The 16821-nt window shown below is 37.0% G+C and overlaps 1 protein-coding gene across 5 annotated transcripts in view; it reads right to left on the bottom strand.

Moving 5' to 3' along the window:
• The window catches only part of TBL1X (transducin beta like 1 X-linked), a 195831-nt gene that overhangs the window by 141279 nt on the left and 37731 nt on the right, over positions 1-16821 (bottom strand). The window lies entirely within an intron of this gene.

Here is a 16821-nt window from a genome sequence, read left to right as displayed (position 1 = left end):
TTGACCATGGTCAGAATATAAGCAGATAAGATAGAATTAGTTCCCTTGAAATACAATTACAATTGCATCAGATCAAAAGAAAATTGGTTTTCATCTTCTCCATCATCCAAGTAAACACAAAACTAGAAAAGTAAGCAAGGTACAGTTTTTCGAAGAACATTTTACCATAAAACAATGAAGATTAAAAAGCTGATTTTAACTATGCTTCCTAGATTTTAACTTTTCTTTGCACAATGTGCACACAAATTTTCACAGGATAAGCATATGGAAAGCATGCAATTTAAAAACTACAAAAGTCAACAAAGTATATATAAACATCAACATCCTCAACAATCTAAAATCTTAAAATAAGAAAGTTGTCTGATGAGGTGGAAACTAACACATTTTTAAGGGAAGCACTTTAGAAGTCTTGATATTTACACTGATTTTTTAAGGATTTGGAGTTGATTATGCCCTTCTGTTCATATCTAGTCTATTTGGCTTTTTATTAGGTGATGACATACAACTTGTTCCACAGAACCCTGACCTCATTCTGTGAATACATTAGCTAGAAGAAGTACTGAAAATCTACACATTAACTGAATTACATAAAGTCACAGCATGGCTCTACACTTTATCTACTTCAGGTTATTCAGTGCTGTTTCAGAACAGCACTCTGAGGACAGAAACACTAGTTCTCACACTGAGCTCCTCTTTGGTGCTGTCAGGATAACAACAGATTGCATTACAGTCCCCTGCAAGGTATGTCATATGATCCTCATAGTCTGCAAACCTAAAGAATGAAACTTTGTAATTAGGAGTATTACAAACTTTTGTATTCAATCAAAGATTGCTAAAATTAATTTATCAGAGTACCTAGCCTTACATAACACTTTAATTTTCTGGGTCAGACCTATTCATCTGCCTTAGCTAGGCGATCCATCTTTCCTTTCTAGTAGGGCACTGTCCCACTCATTACTAGTCTTAAAGTTTCTATAATAAATGAAAGTTTTCAAGAACCGTTTTGGCAGAGTTTTCATACACTTCTAGTTAGTCTAGTGGGAAAGACCATGTTGCCGCTACTGGCAACATCACCAGGCCACCCCCACGGATCACTCAGCCCACCACTGCTGAGGGAACAAGATCACTGCATACTCAGTATGGATGATGCTTTATTCCAGTTTATTGCTTGCGCCCTGCGCTTATATCTGCTAGCACAAGCACCTCCTTTCATTCCACCCCGTGCCCGCCTCTTCTGTACTCTACACCTCTTGCGTTACAGCCCAAGATCTTCCAGACGCCTACAACAGAACATACAATTCTGGGATCGTATAATTGAGAACTATATTAAAACATGTATACCCAAAAGAGCTCAGTTAACATATAAGACAACCTTAATTCTTCACCTTCCCAGCTTTGCAGCATTTGTTCTTTGTAACTGTAACAACATTACTGAAGACAACTTTTTGAGCTGGATTTAATTTCCATCTCTTTCAAAGACAATAACCATTAAAAAGCAGAAGCTCCCTCAAAATTTGGTCACCTTTTCTTCTCATCTAAGCTGTATCACTACAATCCTGGAGACATGTGCCACCATTCCCATCAGACTGTCATCACGCTGTTTCTGATCTGCTTCCGTGCCGATTTACAGTAACAGTTTCATTCTCATCGACTTCATTGTACAATATACTACTGCCCCCCGCAAGAAGAATCCCATTTCCTATTAGCTTCCAGTTCTCAAATACTATCTTTCCTTCTAATCTCAGTATTGGATCTCCACTTTCTGTCCATTTCACAGATGTTAGTTCTTCTGCATCACCTTTTACCTTCTAGCATTTTTCCCACTGCTTCACTCTCTCACTCAGCCACCTGTTTCCTACCCTGGCAGTTTTCAGATTTATATTCACCAATCAACTCCCTATCTTTTCCGTACTTCCTTTCCTAGTTCCTATACAGTCTTTGTGAATAGTGTGCCATAGCCATGGCTGCTACATTTTGTGCTGAACTCACGTCCAATAACAGGCACTGAAGAGATCTGTCCAAGGGCTAATGAGCAAGGATACATCATTTCAGGATCCCAGATGGACTTGGTCAAAAAAGACAAGCCAAATCAGCAGTGTTGTCTGTGCAGCAGTAGAATTTTATGCACTTAGATCTCTTGCTACTGAAAAATCATATACATACATACATACATATATATATATATCTTCAAATGTCAAGGTAGCTATATGGAGGCTTTGTGGACCGTAAGTACTTTAGACTTGATTTAACACCATCTACACTTTTCGTTTTCTTAAAAAAATCTTTTCAGTTAACACAAGAGTTGTTACCACTTTTTTAAGACATTCTTTCTGAAGACAAAACAGCCCTGGATTCAGTAAAATATATTAAATATTGGCGGAAGGAGGGAGGAATGGGTTTTAAATATGATTAGGGTTTTCTTGGCATTGTTTAACAAATATAAGTGTGCTTATCTTCACTCCACTGGAAGAAAGTAGATGATAACACAATTTACCTATTTTTCTGAGAAAGTATGAACCAACCCAAGACATCATCTTGTCTCAAACATCTCCTCATTTTGTAGGAGAGAGGCTTGAGGGGGTTAAGGCTGAATTTAAGACTATTTTATACAATCACAGAATCATGGAATACTAGGTTGGATCTGGAACCTTAATCCTCAACGATCATTTGGTCCAATCTTTCCTGGAAAAACCATGGTCTAGACAAGATGGCTTAATGCCCTGTCCAGGTGACTCTTAAAATAAGTTTCCAATATTGAGGAATCCAGCACTTCCCTGGGGAGATTATTCCAATGACCAATTAGTCTCATTGTGAAACATTTTCTTCTTATGTCCAATCTAAATCTCCCCAATAGTAACTTGTACCCATTACTCCTTCTCTTTTCCACATGGCTCTTTGTAAAAAGGGAGCCTCCATCTTCTTTGTAACCACTCTTTAAAAACTAGAACATGTGATAAGGTCTCCCTTAAGCCTTCTTTTCTCAAGGCTGAATAAATCCTGTTCTCTCAGCCCTTCCTCATTTGGCAGGCTTCCCAGTCCTTTGATCAACTTTATGGCACTTCTCTGGACCCTCTCCAGTCGATCCAGTTTCTAAAACTGTGGGGACTAAAACTGTACACAGTATTCCAGGTTTGTCCCAACAAGTGCTGGGTAAAGTGGGATAATTATTTATTTATCTCTGCTGGTGATGCTCTTGTTGACGCAACCCAGTATCCTGTTGGTTTTCTTTGCCACAGCAGCACACTGTTCACTGATACTGAGCTTGCTGCCCTGCAGGACCCCAAGGTCCCTTTACACCAAGCCAGGTAGATTCAAGACTGTGCTGCACTCCTTAATTATGTTTTCCCAGGTGTAGGACCTCACATTTGTCTTTGGTGAACTCCATAAGATTCTTGTTAACCCATTCTTCCAGCCTATCCAGGCATTCCTGCAGGACGTCTCTCCCTTCCAAAGTGTCTCCTTTCCAACTCAGTTTGGTATCACTAGCAAACATGTTGGTAAAGGCTGATTCTCCCAATATGCGTAATCATAAAGCATATTAAAAGACATCTGATTTATTAAGCCCTAGTTTTAGAACAGTTTCAATATTTGGGTTGGAAACTACAGGGTTTGTATCAAGAGAATATGAACTGAATCAACACAAACAGAAGTCAGAAGTACATAATAAATTCAAATAGGATGAGAATTTCATTAAAAATATTCTTCCTGCCTTCGAATACACAAAAATAGTTCCTTGAATTACCTCATAAAGTCATCCTTATTTGTAATAGGCATCTTTTGAAATCAAGAGGTAAACAAACATAAATATAGATTAGTAAAGGTTAGGTAGTCTCAGCCTCTCCATACCAATGAAAACTAACAGCTATCCATAGGATTATTCCTAAAATGGATTTACATTATCAGTACCCTAAACCTGTCAGTTGTCCCACTAATCTGCTCTTCTACCTCATTTTTTCTTTTCCTATATTTTATACATTCTCCTATTGCACACAATTCCTCTTCCATTCACTTTCCTGTGGTTTTTTTCTTTCTTTTCCCTGGAATTTCCTTACTGAAATACAACCCAAGTTTCCAATACTGAAGAATGCAGGTGTTTGCACACTAAAATCAATACTATGGTGGCACAACTTCCACATGCTGCAAATGCTGCACAAGCTTTTCCTTAGCATTATTACAGTTCAGGACTAGTATATCAGAGAGATTAATGCAAAGAAAAATACTAAAACTTTAGAATAATTTTTCACATTATCTTTGCATAAATCTTCTTAAGATTTATGATCCCATTTGACATAACCTCTGTGTTGATTGCCCAGAAGACAATGGTTCCAGAAAAATAAAACTCTAGAAAGGCCACAATGGATTTAAAAATAGATTAATTCTTAAAATTAAAACCAAGTTAATTCTTAACCTGATCTTATTCTCAGTCCCTCTTCTTCTGGCCTTACTTCATTCCAATGTACACAGTGGTACATTTTCATGGCACACTTCATGTTCCATTTTGCTTCTTTTGCTGATCAGCTTCCCCACGCATAAATCTCATGTTTCTCATTTGCACTGTTTCTACATAGTGCAAAAACTCACAATTTCTTCTTCTGAACCAGAATACTTCCTCTTCTCATGATGATAAAACAGTAGTTCGCCACATAGCTCTTTTTCTCTAACACAGCAGCAGAGCCAGGCTTCTCTTCCATCAAACGCAACCCCATTCCTTCAAGGTGACAACAGCGGTTCCGGCTGTCTCTTGTCAAATTTTGTGCTGTGTTGCCACTCAAAATCCTACTCATCCCAAAAAACTAATGGGGTCTGTTCATGAGTCCTACAATGTGTCACATACTGAAATATTCAGGAGGCTGACCAGTGTCTGTGTGTGTTTGCAAGTACATGGGAGAGAGAAGGAGCAGCTGCTCACTTGGGAGGGGAAGGGAGGCAAAGGAAGGTAGCCTCTCCTCAGGGTGAAATATTCACATGCAGTCTAGGGGTTTAAGCTCTAGGATTCTCATAGTTAGTAATAAAATCTGTGCAAGTGAGTCTTCTGGATTTAAAAATCTCAACCTTTGCTGAAATGATATGATCCAGTGATGAAAACACATACCCCTCTTCTGTTGCTACTGTATTACTGAGTGTCCATTTAATAAGAGCATACTTTCTTTAACGAGTACAAATGAATGACTCATTGCTAGAAAGTGTTTGCTACAGAGGAATTTCCATTATATCGTGATTCTTCCAATTTTGAAACTAAAAAGAAAAAATACCTTTCTGATTTATCTGAAATGACAATAGACTGAAGCTACTTTTTATTTTTAAACAACAAATGATGGATAATATTTCTGTGCACTAGAAGGCAACCTTTCAACAACCTTTTGTGTCTGATATTTAAAAGTTAAGATGATAACCACAATGTCATCAATGAACACAGTGTTCACAAACAAGTCACTCCTCTGTTGAGCCACCCTGCGATAAGAACACTTTAACGCTGAAAGTAGTATCTAATTATCTTGATTTGACCTCAAATGCAACAGGGAAATAAAAATGTTCAAAATACTTGGATCTTGCTAAAGAAGCACTCAAGAATGAAAGGTATGTGTCAGGAAAATGTAGGTTCATATATATTTTTCTTTCTTCTGAAGAAGTTTCAAAACAGTCACATGAACATATTTAACATTCTACTATCTCTTGTTCTTCAGTTTTGTATACTATCTGCTGGTGTTCAAAGCAGAATGAGACACCTGTTATCCAGGCTCCCACCACCAGTATGGCCTGACCCTGCAAATCCACCACGGTCACATCCCGCAGAGGAAGCAGGACTATCAATATGATTCATGCTCTTGGAACTAGGCCTCAAAACCTAAATAATCCAATGGTTGTTAACTCATACAGAAGCAAATTATCATTGGTGATCCTAGACATTTCTCAAATGTTGACACTCTAAGTCTCTCCTATACATCAGCATGTTTGTATTTGGTTGCTAGTTAGGTTAACAGTAACGCAAATATCTGTAACTATTAGCAGACTGATGTTGATTTTTTTTAAAAAATAACTACTGGCCAAAAAGTTGTGAACTGAATTTCAGTATTTGCCTCCATTCACTTTAGGAAACCTTTCTCCTTTGTTTATTTTCTCTTCCTGCTCATAAGCTTCTGGCATGTCTTGTACAGCAGTGTTTATATTCTAGTTTCCATCACCAGTGACATGAAAAAGACACTTTGTTCACCCACACATACCTGCTCACCACAAAGGTCAAGAAAATCATTTACAAACGAAGGTCCATCATTTTCTGCCATAAGTTACCTATATGAAGCCAAGAACCATCCCATCTGCACCTCATCACAGTTAACAAGTGCCTATGCCCCCCTCTAAGCCTGCATGACTGAATGAAAATAGAGATTCCTAGCACCTAATGGTTTCCTGGCATGGAAAAGTTAGTAGTATAATGGTGACAGAATCATACACTGCACTAGTTTTTATCTTCCATGAAGGCGTCGGGGTTGAAGGGGTTGTAACAAGTAAGATTTCAGCTTAACAACCTTCATGCTAAAAAAGCCCAGCTCACCTTGAACCATCTTTCCCACTACAATAGTAGGATTTTAGCATGACTGCTATAGCTGTTATAGTCTGGCTGATGCTAGTTAACCAGCTCACACAGACAAGCCCTAGAACCTTTCAGCAAACAAGTGAACTGGGTTTACACTTTATACAGCCTAAAGCAAATATAGTTAACATTTCTTTGATCCTTGAGCTTCACACTTCAGAGAGCTGAGGGAGAGAGGAAATGCTGGAGGCCTGGTACTTTCAGGAACCATTAATTATAGGAACTCATCATGACGTTCCTTGCTAGAAGTTGCTTCAGATCATTTGAAAGTATTAGAGATAACCCCATGGTTTAAATATAAACAGCACAGTTGCTGTCACACAGTTGTCCGGGAAAGACAAGGTCTCCATGCATTTTTTTTTTCCCTCAGATTGATGACTGGTAAAGTGCTAAACAGGAAAGAAATTTACCACAGTGCAAGCCCCTTTCATTGAAATGTATTCCCTAGCATGTTTTTGGTGTTTGATCTCCAAGTAAATTATAGATCACATCCACTCTTTTAACTGTCTACCATACTATAAATATTATGGCTAAAATTTCTCAAAGATTGGCTACTAAATTCAGCCAGCAAAGTTAAAACACAGTCTTTTGAACTCAGCCATTTTTTAAAACAGAATTCGTCACTGGATGGGAGTTACAATCTTTTTATAGGGAAAAAAAAGCAGCATTCAACTGGTCTCAATTGCACAATTAATGAGATATTCAAAATTATTTCAAATATATGTAAAATCACATTTCAAGCTATTGGTAGAAGCAGGAATAAGACCTTATTTAAGTACTTCACCTTAAGAGTTCTCTACTGCCTAATAATGTATTTTATCAATATTCAGGTTTACATTATATTGTTTCCTTCTACGAATCAATTTTTTTTATTATGATAACAGTCCCCTAAATCAGAGCCCTTTTCACAGTCAACTCAGTGCTTGATGGTACAGTATGTCCTGAGTCTAAAAAACCTAGTAAGTTAGATTTTACTTTTCAATCTAATCCTCCAATGAAATGCTGAACAGAAACCTCTCTAAATCCTGTCCAGAATAAAATATAGAAAGCTGTAGTTCATCCTTTACCAGTTGATTTTTCACTTGCTAATTTAAGAAAAATACTTATTCCTGTTGCATACTTACCAGGAAGCAGATATGCCATGAATGTGTTACAAACACTACATGTCTCTCAGGGTGCACGGCTTTCTGAGAAACATGACAATCTAATGGAAATGCTTCTCTTTATTCTTCTCTACTTTCTCTACATATTCTTGTTACTTAATACAATACCAAAATTACAAACTGTGAAAGTATTTAACATCACATTTCCTTCTGTATTTCCCCTTTCAACCTGAGGCCTATAATAACATGCTGATTTCCCTGGAAGTTCACTTTCTCACAGAATTGCTGCAAATGCAAAGGCAGAGGGGTAACAGAACTGCAAGACATCAGTTTCAGAGAGCAATCCTTCTGGGCTACAGGAGGAGGTGAATACATATACTCTTCAGACAACAATGACAGAAAAAGTTGTTTACAACAAACAGCAAAGTTCGAGCAGCAGAAAGAATGCAATACCTTCATATAGATCACCAATGTGGCATTTCAATGTGTGCTTCAGCATAGTTCAGAGACATGGGATGGTCCCTTTGGGTCTGCGACAGCAGGTAACTCTGTGATGAACATTCCGTTCTGAAGTTTCCATAGTATAGCTGCCCCATGTGCCCTAAACACCAGAAAATGCTTCTCGATACCTTACAAATGGCAAAATAGCTACAGGAATGGCTATAATTATAGAACATCATAAAAGGAGAGATGGAGCTTGACTGCAATGTCTATATCCTATGTTTATGCAAGAGTTGCATATTTTTTTAGCAATTGCTAAGTAACAATTTCTCCTAAACAGGAAGTGGACCACGTATCACACAACAAAAAGGGATACAAATGTCTATTTTATCCTCTGTTTCCCGAGGGGGAGCTATTCATTCCTGATCTCAGATCTCGTAATTTGTTCCATGGTGAATATGAGAAGATAGGGAGTAGAACAGGGTGCAAGCAAAATAAGTTGTTATTAAAGGGTTTGGGGGAAGAACAGAAAAAAATGCACCTCTTATCCACAAGCAACCACTGAAAATGCTGAAGCATATTGTTAATGTCAAATAAATATAATGAAAACAAATGGTTTCCGTCTCCCTTCAAACCCCTTGGAGACCTCAATACTTCAATTCCAAAGACTCATTTCATAACTTTTTGTAGCCATTCCAGAATAAAATCTCCTGTGCTGCTTACTAAACTGGGGCTTAAACCTGACCAGATTCTTGCCTTGTTGTCCCGTTCCGATGAAATGATGTGGAAAGTCCTTATAATTTCTTGTTTATTCAGGAACAATTTATACTATCAATATGAGAAAAATTGGTTATACTTTAGCTGAAACAGTTTTTCATTGCTGATGTTTAACCATATATTTATTTACAAAGAATAACTTTAATTCCTTCATTTCACTAAGCTTTCTAATTCACTACTTGCAAGATAAATAGCCTGCAACTCTCATCAGGCCAGTAGTCTGTCTTTGCACCTGTTCCAATTTAAGTCGTCTTTCTGTTCACTGTAAGGAAACAGCATTGGACATAATATTCCAAATGAGGTCTCAGGAAGGCTTTGTGAAATACTATTAGCACTTCTCCTTCTCTCTACAAAAATATATATCACATCTAACGCATCATAGAAGCACATTAGCCTTTTTCACAGCTGCATCATACTGGTGGCTTAGAGCCATCTTAGTGGCATTATCACAGCACTTTACCTAATTCAGACCGCTACAACCATCAAGTCATATAAGATGTTAACAGATGTGGCGTTTTAAATATTTGCATATTGAGATAAAGACTAGTGTAACCTGACATCAGACACTGGGGGCTTGCAGAGCTGAATTAGCAACTGAGACCTTCTGATTCTTAATCCTAAATATACACCTCCAAACACTAGCAGCCCACAGATGGACTACGCAGTGCACAGTAACAAGGGTATTCCTGTTACTCCATGCCAAATGCCTGTGCCTGCACTCAAAAGCAATTTCTAAATGGATGGTTAGAGACGGCCATTCTCTCCCCTACCATGTAAGTGCATTACCCTGCTAAGGAGTCACACAGAACACAACCAAAAAGGTCAAACCTCCACCCACCTTGACATGGTGGGGTGTCCCCTATTACTTGTTCTCATCTTCATGTCCTCAGTTGGCATTGAAAATGCCTTTTTGTGGTGATCCCATCTAGGTAAGTCTCTACGTATTTGGCCACCTCCTCCCACACATACTTGCTCTTCGTTGCCAGAGCAAAAGCTGTTCAATTACAAGTACGTCTTCCAAAGCTCAGGTTTATAATGAGATATTCTCCTGAAAAAAGGTTTCAGGATTCTGAATTTATAATTTGAGTGTTCTTCTCATTCTAAAATTAAGATTACACTAAATTATACTGACAGTTCATCATAAAAAGAACAAAAATTCTAAAAATGTGGGAACACAAAGAATAACAATAGCCAAAGGAGTTGACTGGTACCAAGCAAAGAGTTTAGTGGTTCCTACACAAAGTAGTGTGTTCTAGCTACTCACATCAAAGTGTTAATATCACAGTCACTCCTAATGCAACTAATAAAAATCTATCTTTGTGACTAGTTTGCCCAGAACATGAACATTCCTAGAACTATGAGAAAACATGAGTTACTTTCCCATAAAGCTCAGGATCTCTTAATTGCCTGAGAAATATCATGCATGTTTTGTAGTCACATTAAAAAAAAAAATACTTCCAGAAGTGCCAGCATTATCCTCTGAGCTAAGACATACGAGTCTTTTTCTTTAAATAAAGTAAGCATTCTAGTTGAGGAACACATTACCACATCTTCTCAGAAAATAAATTGAACTCAGTTTCTCTTTTTTTTCCCATTATCACATGTACACCTTAACTATTTCCCATTTCGATCATTAGACGAGCTTTTCTCCACAGATGAACATATTACTGGTAAGAGAAAAACCTTACAAATATCTAAGGCAGATCGGACGACTTGTGCTAGTATCTTGTGGTGTAAAAGTCAAGGTTAACAACAGCGCTGCACTAAACTGAAAGAGAATAGCTAGCTAAAGCTCTGAGCATTGCCTCATAGCAATTGTATACTGATATATACCTTCTAGATAGTTGTGTTTTCAGAGCAGTTTTTTGGACTATAAACAACTAAATTGACACCACCTAAGCATGTTAATGCTGGTCAGCTGAGCAGAGTCAGTTATAGCTAGAGGTAGATATTATTCTTCACTGTTAGCTAACTGACCAGCAGTGGGGGAAAAATAACTCCAAGGCAGCCTAAGCAGGCATCTTTTACTTTACAACTGAGAGGATGAAAAAGCCTTCATATTGACAGTTATGCCAAGCCTGATGATGAACCATCTCACACAAAGCTGCACTAACGCTCATAATTTTATTAAATTGCTGCAGCACGATTTGCCCCATGCTGTCAAAATATTTTTCCATCGTCTGTGCTACATGTACTCATTAGCTAGATGTGAACGTATCAATTTGGCCCTTTTGGTTTTGGTAATGGAAAAGCTTATGCTTCACCAAAATTGCAGATTAATATCAGATACAACTCTGGTTAGGTTCTTGGTCTATGACATAAGGAATATAAAATACAGACACTTTTGACTGAGTGCGTGATTGAATTACTTTGACAAAAACTAAGTAATCTGAAAACCAGGACAAACATCTCCTCCTGATGTTTGCTATCGGGGTCTACGTAAACAGTATTTGTATATTCAAATTTCAAAGTCCAAAAATCTGGTGAAAGAGAAGCATACTTTTAATTTCTAATGTGGAATGTCCACGCAGAAAATCAGTATGATTTCAACAAGACTTTAAAAACTACTTTCATTTGAATAAAAATGCATGTACCTCTTGTAAAGTCCTACCAGCAAAATTCACTCACATTCCTAGTTGGAGAACACATATGCCAACATAGATTTGCAAATAAGGCATACAGTTTGCATGTATACAAATACTTACTGAAATCTTTGTATGTATACATGGTAAAAGAAACATTGCAGTTTGCAAGCAAAAATGAGCAGGTAGTGTTTCAAACTGACAATGTAGTACGATTTATCAGGAAGGACAAGAATTAAAGTGATTTACAATAAATTACATGTACTGGCCAGAGATGATACACAGTTACAAGACTAAATTAAGGAAGTTTGCATTGCAGACTTATGGTACTTGACCTTTCGATTAATGTCTTAAAAATACTGAATTATCTAGATCTGTGCACTATTTTTGATGTTAGCATGAAAGAGATTTTTTTAAATCACAGCACACTTGAACAGATTCAATTATCATCAGTACTTCCATTTCTAGTCACTGAGTCCCACTCATCCCTTCTGACTGACCTCACTTCTTTATCTTTTAATCTTCGCAATCTTTTTATCAAAATTATCAGAGTAAGAAAAAAATTAAACACAGGCACAACACAGAGCCTGTGCTCATATTGAAAAGCCTAACTCCCTTCAAATTGAGGGAATCTCACACTCCTCTCCCATTAGTGAAGAGTATCTTTAGATTACTGTATTCTGTGAATGCAGAATGTACTTGTATGACATGAGAGAAAGTATAGGTATAACACAGGATAACAACTCAGTATATACAAATGTCAGGTGGTATAATAATGTGCAAACCAGAAACAATATAGTGTAGTTAATGGCCATAAAAAAGAAGCAAGAAACTACAGTAGAAACGCTCAAAAATTTTACAAGTGGTATTTTACCAGGTTTGCCAGCGGCACCACTTCAGTGATACTTTTGGCTTGAGTTTCCTAACCTTACAGTAAATTTAAATTTGTTGAGAAGATCAAAAGCAAAACATACAAGACCAGAATTAGTTCCTTCAGTTTAATGTCCTGCATTTTGCATCAAAGCAATAGCATAGGCAATTAAGATTTCCCAGAACTACTCATGCCCCATATGCCCACTGAAGTTCTCCACACAGAGCGACCAGCTAGCAACTCAGACACTGAACAGTGGACTATAAACTAGGTCTCCCTTTTCTTTGGGATATTCATGACATCCCAATGGAAATATTCAGTATTACCAATTAAATTGATATCACAAGTGACATTTGGCAAGGTTGTCTACATTCAGAGTTTGAAACCAAATCATGCTGAACTTCTACATCACGTAGATCTAGCCTCTTATGAAGACATTACAGTTGAGGATAGGGAAATATATCCAAAGTAAAGAGAAGTTTCCACAGAACAGAATACCTCATACTTAACACACAAAGTTGGATTCTGAGATATAAAAATTACAGCTTTTTAGGAAGATCAGTAGAAATATTTGCATTACTTAGGAACTGTGCAACTCCCAACACAAATTGGTTGGACCAAAATATCTGCTGACATTGTTCCAGCTACATAGTGCAGAATTTCTTGTTAGTGCATGAGAGCCAGAATATTAAACTAGGCTTATCTAAAGAAAAGCAGAAAGTATCAGTGTGGAAGAGTACATATTTTTAAAATAAAATTTTATATGATTCACGTAGGACCTACTGATGAAGAATTTAAAAAAAAAAAAAAGTTTCATCAGAATTTTAATCTATGTATATTTTATTCAATAGGCTCCTGTGGTGCATGTCAGATTAAAGACCCCAGTCAAGACCTCTGAAGATTAGTCTAGACATGAGAAAAGGCATACTCTACAGAGTAAGACTTCTGAAAGGCTTTCAAAAGAAATCTTCAGAGAATTCTTTTTGTTTCTGATAAGGCATATAGAGGCGCTTTCTCCTGAAATAATTCTTAAAGATAAACCGTATTTTCAGCATAATTGTGAGATGCCTTCACACTTCTGAGAACCAACAATTATGCCCATGAATGTCTTACTACAGGCAAATGAGTCACTATTCACCTTGGCAATCTCCATGTCAGCAAAAAATGCTTATCTGAGCAAGTTTCACCCATGCTTTGTTGTCTGCAGAATTAGGTTTTCAGTTTCCAGTTACCTGACTTATGGGTTAAATATCTATTAAAAAAAAAAAAAAAAATCTTGTCCAGAAAGGTTATTTTACCTAGTTAGAGCAACTAACTAGGTAAACTAAAAGGATGCAAGGTACTTGCTATTCAGTTCAGGACATTTGTGCCTTCCTGATGACCAAGCACGCTAATGGCAGTCTACATTACTATTAACCTAAACATCAATATAACAATAAAACAATCCATGCCATCTGAAAGAGCTATGATTCAATGTAAACAACACCGAAGCATCTCTTACAGGTATTTAGTTCACTGAAAAAAATGGTAAATAACCTAAACTACTTAAACTCAGAAGAGGTTAAAAAGGAGGAATTTCCAGTTTCCCTGAACCATCACCTGCACAAGTGACTACTGGCTAGATACTGCACTGTCAATTCCATCCAATCTCAGACACTAATACCAGAACACTAAAATAGTAGCAAAAAATCATAAAAAAAAAAAAAGTTAATGTACTGTTTTGGGGGAAAGGCTAATGTGTGAAAAAGAGAGCAGAAAGACTCTACTCCAAATTGCTCCACTGCAGGATATCCACATTTATTTCAACATACAAAGTACACTACAGTTTTTCAAAGCAAGGTTATTGAAGTAAAAGCAATTACTAATGGTATGGCACTTTTTTTTTTCCCATTAGAATTCCATCTTTTAAAACATTTGAATATTTTCAGTGGATTATTTTAAACAGTTTTTCAGTTTTGGATTCTCATTTTCTAAGTTTCCTCCTCTCAAAGACACAGAGTAAAGAGGAAGTCAGCAAAATTCTTAGAAACAGGAGACTATAGAAATTTTACACCCTTGTTTAAAATTTATATCCTATTAAGTCCAAAGCAATTTTTTTCCCTATGTTCTGCTATTTTGTCCTCCACAGGAAATATTTTTGTGTGTTTTTGAAACAGTCCTTATCAAAATACCAAAGTGGAACAGTCACATTGAATCCATCCAGATTGAAGGAAAGAACAAGTGAGTTGACTTATGTGTCAACACACAAGCAGAAACCCAAAAAAGCAAACCAAAGGTGGTTTATTATAATGACACATTATACCTGCAACTATAACCAGTTTCAAAATAACAAGGGGATCTTCTTCATCTCAAAGAGTGCATGTATTGTGGTTAATCTTGATCTTACTGAGCAATTAGAAAAGGAGAATTCCCCATGATCTCTGATGGTCAGCTCTACACACATTTTCATCAGTATCGCATCAAGTCTATGTCAGATTAATCCCTCTCCAGAGCTGCTGCAGAACTGCACTGACTTCAGGTTTCATCTTTTCCTACTGTAGTCTCTATTTACAGAAGATTCTCCACAGACACAGATGCTCCAGTGACCTACTCTGACAGAACGTGGTTGAGCCCTGCAAAAGACTGTTTGTCATTTATTACTTATTCTCTCTTCAGAGCACTAGAAGTACAGCCTGGGAGAATATCTGAAGAGATGAAACACGTATAGTCAGTAGTCATGGATTAAGAACCAACAGTTTACTACGAAAAGAAACCTCACAGAAAGGGAACTAAAATGTTGACCACCATATACGAAATGAATATTTCAGCACCAATGTTTATCAAGACACAATGTGTGTTTATATGGGACCAGTTTAATCACACATGGAAAAGAAAATATAAACTATGTGTAAACATCATTAATACTAGGGACTGCAGCATAATGAGTATAGACTTTAAAAAGCAATAGTCATTCTGACCAAAAGAGCTGTCACAAAAGCTTTTCTTTTCAGATCAGGCCAATTTAAGAGCGTATCTTTGTCTCACAGAAACATAAACACTGCATGTGCATTCCTATATTTAGCCATCCATGCACTGTAAATTATAGCTACACACTGTCTGTAAAAGACTAATTTTCTTGACCTTAACATCGAAATAAACCAAAACAATCCATGGTGGAGACAGGGAGGAGATAGATTTTCTTATTCCAAGCATTTAATCCTTTGTTTCTTCTTTTCCTAGTACAAGTCTTGACAAAGGCAGTATAACATTATTCCAAAGTTTTGAGTACAAGGTCTCAGTTGTTTTGGTAATGAATTATATGCCAAGGGTTCAGGAAGTCTTGGAAATTGAGACACACACACAAAGTTCTTCCATCAGTATTATCTAATTAACAACTCTTGAAGAATTAACAGCATAGAATATCAGAACGGTAAAAGCCTACTCTCTCTCTATATATATTTATATATATGTGTATATATACACATGATACACAAAAGTAAAACAGGGATACTGAAATTGTGGGCCCTCCAGGGCAAAAGTAAAATGTGACCTGATTCCCACATGGAGTACAAACAATAGATAATGGAAAGATTTCAAAGACAAGTAGGCAGCTGAAAACTCTTCTAAGAGAGCAGTATTTCTTTTTAGGAAGCTCAACAAGTGAAGAAATAATATGTCTCAGCTTTAATATCCAGTTTCACTATGTGACATTGGGAAGTTCTGATTTAATTGAAAAAAACTGCTGCTGTCAAGCCCGTTTTCAGTAACTGCTGGAATCTTGCTCTTGTGCGGAGAGCAACCTATTTTAGATCCTTCAGTGGAGCAAAACCAATTCCTCATTTACCTGCTTCTTTGTACTTCGTTTTTCACTGTGCTAGTGCTAGCCCAGCATGGGGATGTTTTTATTCTGGGGTGATAGCAGTGTTCCTAACACCACAACAACCCATAGCAGTGACTGTAGGCAGTTAAATAGCAATTGCTGTGCCAAAGTGTGCTCTACCTTGTGATCTCTCTATAGCCTCAGAGGGAGAAAGAAGTTCACAAAAGCTTCAGCACTTTCACCAGGGTTTCCTTGCTATGTCTTTCCTTTATAGTCTGTGTTTGCATGCTCTGTTTACTCATATTTTCCACTCCTGTTCCTTCCCTAAATACACTTTTTTTTAAATCTAACTTCTTAAGTGTCTCTTTTTAGTTCATCACCTTGATTTTCTCTTCCTTGCCAACAGGAATGATTATTCCTGACAAGTGTTTTAAGCTGCCATCAAAAGCATACATTTCATCTAAACACCACTGAAATATATTAGATTTGCTGAAGAAATGGTCTTTTTGTCACTAAACTTAATCTCTCCTATCAGAGGCAACAATACCACATATTTACTTTCTTCACATATTTACTTTCTTAAACTGATCATTTTGATTGTTACCAATTACAAGAAACAAAGATCTTAACATGGTGGTGGGGAGGTAAAGGGTTTAAAA

Source organism: Colius striatus, chromosome 1 (genome assembly GCF_028858725.1).
Source record: "Colius striatus isolate bColStr4 chromosome 1, bColStr4.1.hap1, whole genome shotgun sequence".
Classification (NCBI taxonomy): domain Eukaryota; kingdom Metazoa; phylum Chordata; class Aves; order Coliiformes; family Coliidae; genus Colius; species Colius striatus.
This window is presented reverse-complemented; position numbering and strand designations above follow the sequence as displayed.